Below are 5,222 nucleotides of genomic sequence, written 5' to 3'. Positions count from 1 at the left end.
GTCCTCCACCTCGGCGACCTTCCGTGTCACGATCACCTGGATGATCATCTGTGCGACGTGACCGCCGGGCTTCACCGGGTTGAAGAGCACAGCGCCCACCGGGCCGCGCTAGTCAGCGTCGATCAACCCCGCGTCCACTTGGGAAAGCGAAAACTTGTTAGTATGCAAATATCATCAGTTCAACCAAATAGTATATTACAATTCACAAGACCCATTAAATTAAGATTCCTTCTCATCTAGCAATTTAAAAGAGCTCATGCCGAAAATATATGCTTAATTCTTCACTGGCTATTCAAACTAAATGGTCCAGGAACGCACATGGTTACCATGGATACCAGTCTAAATTAGTACTGTCTATAAAGTTGCAATTCCTAAAGTTGATCGTCTGTTAGTTTTGTGAGGAAAATATGTTCCTTTTTAGAAAGCGTACAACTACAAATATCTTGTTACGATCTTAGCTAAGCGATATGGTTAAAAGATAAACACACACCATCTTTTTTTTGAGAATATAAACACGCATAATAAATATGTGTGCAGATAGAGCATGGATCATCGATGGCACTGACAATTAAAAATAGTAGTATTGCAAGGAATTATTCCAACTAAGCCTAAATTAAGCGCCCTTCATCGGAAAAAAACAAAGTCTAAATTAAGCAAGCAACAACTCCATGGACAACAGGAGAAAGCATGACAGGGGAGATGGAAGGGTTCGTAGTTACCAGAGTCTTGCCGTCGACCAGATTCCGGTGACCGCGTGAGGCAGAGCAGCGAGACTCCTAGCAAGAATAAATGAGTGGATTGAAGTATCTTTGTGTGTGTGTGTGTGTGTGTGTGTGTGTTTACACAGCAGAGCATGTACCAAATGCTCCACTTGACTTGACTTGTCTTCCTGACCACACGTGAGTTGTGGCTGGAAATCCTTTGGAGTTTGGAGTGCCAATCATGTGGAGGTTATTTTTTTGAGAGAGAAATCATGTGGAGCTGTGTAGCCTATATATTCGTTGTGCAGAAAATGAGTGAAAGGCATGGGCCAAAAAAGAATGGAAAATATACCTGACCTGAGCATATAGTTGTATTTGCAGGAGGCATCCTGAAAGAAGAAAACAAAGCGCTCGCATATGTCTCTTTCTCGTCAACCAGATTCGTCCACCCATGCATCACGGGTTCACAGCCCTGCAGTGCAAACATACACAAAGATTTATGTAAGCAAACCATGATGTGAGAAGCCAAACTAAAAATTTAGCCAATGCATAAAGTGGTATGCAGTACAAACAGCAGCAATCTTGGTCGTGAGCACCTGCACAAAGCTTCTCCACCGTATAAAAAACAATCTGAAAGACATGTAGACGACAATGGAACTTGCAGTTGCAGTCTTAAGATGGATAAGCACCCATCAAATAAAGAAAGAGATAAGATAATACGCTGTGCCATTGGACTGGAATAGCATCCTCAACTTGAGGAACAAAACAATTCAAACCGGCAAGAACGCAATGAAACACCTTTGAGAAGGCAAGGCCACAACCATGATGGATTAGGACAGGGACCGCTTCTCCCCATTGTTACTGCTCTCCCTTGTTCCTCCTGCTCAGTTCCTCAAAAAAATATCGTCTACGCTCTGCCTCATATGCAATTCTTGCCAGTTGTTCCTGTCCGTGAGCTGTCCTAGCCAAGCCATACCAACTCCTCCGCAGCTTCCGTTGTCTTCTTCTTTCCTATACGCAGCCGCCGTCGACCATCGAACCAACATTGTCCCACTCTGATTATGTCCAGTGGAGCCACCTTGGCTGCCAATTCCTCCGTGTATCACTTTGCTTAGTTACAAGGGGAATCACACTCACACTAATAAAAAACTGTCAGCGGTCCAGTGAATTAACAGTTGACTAAGAGAACATGTATACACCTACATGTACATAGTCATAGACATGAGCCAAGGCTGATGGATATACAAAAATTATCACTAACTTGCTTAGTAAGTAGCACCAGATTGGATCACCGGAGAACGATATTATGGACTGTATGAATACTCCATGTATTTTTACCCAGGCAACTAACAACCTCACCCTATTTGCCAAATAGTATTCATCAACATATTAGCGAACCCATGATAAACAATGGATATTGCTCGATCAAAGTCACACAAATTGTTTGAGCCTTTGGGCATCAGAGTCTTTATATTTCCCTTCAAAGAGTGACAGAGTAAATGTCCTACCTGGAGATGAAAATTGCTTGAAAATACAGACCATGTGAGGGGTTGCTGGTTGGTCAGCTTATTCAATATGTACTACTCAAAATTGTGTCCGGTTGCTGCCATTCTTGTTCGAAATCAATTCCAGCAGCCCGAATCGATACGATTCCGGAATCCAAGTCGGCGCAACCAATTGGCGCAGAAGTGAGAGGGGATCAGATCCGGGGAGGGAGGGAAGGGGCGGGGGACCTTGATGTGGCGCTGGCCGTCCCTGTGGTGCACGAGGTGGAGCTCCTTGTAGTCGACGGCGTCCGCACCGCAGGCCCCCGTGCCGAGCGCATAGAGCACCACGTCCCTGCAGGGAGCACGGAGACGGCGTAAGCGCGATGGAATCAACCGGCGGAGTCGTTCTGTGGAGCTGAGGTCCGCATGCACCTCTCGTCATAGGCGAAGGATTCCTGCGCGGATCAGCAGAGAAGAGTGAGGCGCGGGCAGGGAGGAGGCGGAAGGGGGAGAGGGACCGCGCGAGCAGGCTGGCCGCGCGAGTAGGCGAGCGCGACGTCGGGGTCGACGGACGCGGCGGGTCTCTCGGTCGTCGCCATGCCCCCTCCGCTGCTCTTCAGCAGGGCCGACGGTGAGTGGGTTGGTAGAGGAGAGGAGGCGGAAGGGAGGCCGGGAGTGGAGGGGATCTGGATCGGGTGTTGGATGTATTTTTTTGTAGCGTGGGTGATAGCAGCGCGTTTTGCAACCAGGCGCTACAGCTATGTATTTAGCAGTAGCGCCGGGTTGATCACCCACGCTGCTACTATGTCTTAACCTGGGGGTGTAGTGTGTCACACTTACTAGTAGCGCTGCCCAGAAAAACCCACGCTACTGCTAAGTAATACCAGCAGCGCGTTTTGTACCAAGCGCTACTGGTATTTACCTAGCGTGGGATCCCAAAGAGACGCTACTGGTAAAATTCTACGTATAAGCATTTCCTAGTAGTGCATCTTCGCAATTGGGGTACAATCCTTTTTTGTGATCCTCTAACATGCGATCGAACTTCAGCTTCTCCTTTTGACTTTCGCATTGGGTCCTTGCATCGACAATGACCCGGCGGAGATCATCATCATCGGGCACATCGTCTGGTTCCTCTTGATCTTCAACAGCTTCCCCCGTTGCAGCAGCATCGGACACATCGTCTGGTTCCTCTTGATCTTCAGCAGCTCCCCCCATTGCAGCATCACCGTATTCAGGGGGCACATAGTTTTCATCGTCCTCTTCTTCTTCGTCATCTTCCATCGTAACCCCTATTTCTCCGTGCCTCGTCCAAACATTATAGTGTGGCATGAAACCCTTGTAAAGCAGGTGGGTGTGAAGGATTTTCCGGTCAGAGTAAGACTTCGTATTCCCACATTTAGGGCATGGACAACACATAAAACCATTCTGCTTGTTTGCCTCAGCCACTTCGAGAAAATTATGCACACCCTTAATGTACTCGGAAGTGTGTCTGTCACCGTACATCCATTATCCGTTCATCAGCGTGCATTATATATAATTATGTGTGTCAAAAGTAAGAAAATCAGACAAGTATCTATCTAAAATAAGAAAATCAGACAAGTATCTATCTAAAGTAAGAAAATTAGAAAGTAGATAAGAACAAAAGGCTCACCATGGTGGTGCCGAGACGAGATCGGCGCAGGCGATCGACGGCGGTGAAAACGGGGACGGGGTGTGACGGACTGCTAAATCTAGACAAATCTCGGGAAAAATGGAGCTCCGAGGTCGAGCTTCGAGAGGAGAAAGCTTAACTACTCTGGCTCGGGCATTTCATCGAACACCTCATGTGCAAAGGAGGTGAGCTAGAGCACCCAAATGCCCTCCCCTCGCCAGCTAGAAAAAACAGAGCAGTGTGGAGTGCTCTGCCGCGGTGATGGGTATATATAAGCAACTTATTTGTCCCGGTTCGTGGCAGGAACCGAGACTAAAGACCCCCTTCTGTACCGGTTCTAGGCACGAACCGGTATGAATGGCTATGGGCCAGGAGCGCGGCCCATTGGTCCTGGTTCGTGCCTAGAACCGGGACAAATGGATCCAGACGAACCGGGAACAATGCCCACAAGGCCCCGGCCGGCCCCCTGGGCTCATGAACCGGGTATAATGCCCCCCATGGGTCCCGGTTCGTGAAGAACCGGGACTAATGGGCTGGCCAGGCCCGAACCAAAGCCCTGTTTTCTACTAGTGTTCTGAGAGGCACGACTGTGCCTATCGCAGAAGTAAAAAAGAAAATAAAATGCGTTTGTTTTCGCTTTCGAGTGTCACGAAGAAAATCCGTGACTCTAGCTGAAGCACAAGGAAAAAAAAGAAAACACATTTTTTTTCATTTTTTTATTTTGTCCAAAAACTAAGAAAGATAGGTGAAAAACCAAAAAGCCGGAAAACCCAGGGAAAAGACCATATAAAAAGCCAAAAATGTGTACGGAAAAAATGAAAGGAATACCTAGAGTGCGACACGTAGCAACGGCTGAGAGCACATCAAGTGACGCGCTCTCAGCCCACCCTAGGTGACTCCTGTGTTATCATACCCGGGGCAGGGGCCCGTGAAGCCAGACTTGAAGACTTTGAAGTCTTTTTGGATGTACCAGTTGAAGGAAAGGCACAACCTGAGCAAAAAGGCTTTCGAAGAAGAAGTTGATGAAGAAATCGAAGTTGAGAAGGCTATTCTGTCTCCACTGAGGAACGAGCCCGTTGTGCCCTCCAAGTCTATTGCGGAGGAGGAAGAACAGATTGAGGGGGAGCAGAGTGCTCCTCAAATGGTTAGTCATCCTCTTCGTCTCCACTCATAAGGATGTTAGAGCAACTCTAACAGACCCCGCAAAATCTCGACCCGCAAAACGCGTTTGCAGTTTCATGAAGATCTTGTTTGCCGGTCGAAAACTAGCGCGGCCGAACAGAAACTGTAGATGAAACTGCATAATTTGAAAATATAGTTTCGCGGAAAGTTCATACTACATACTACATATATTTTACACAATCAAGATATAGTTTCGCGGGA

Source organism: Triticum dicoccoides, chromosome 4A (assembly GCF_002162155.2).
Source record: "Triticum dicoccoides isolate Atlit2015 ecotype Zavitan chromosome 4A, WEW_v2.0, whole genome shotgun sequence".
Lineage (NCBI taxonomy): Eukaryota > Viridiplantae > Streptophyta > Magnoliopsida > Poales > Poaceae > Triticum > Triticum dicoccoides.
This window is presented reverse-complemented; position numbering follows the sequence as displayed.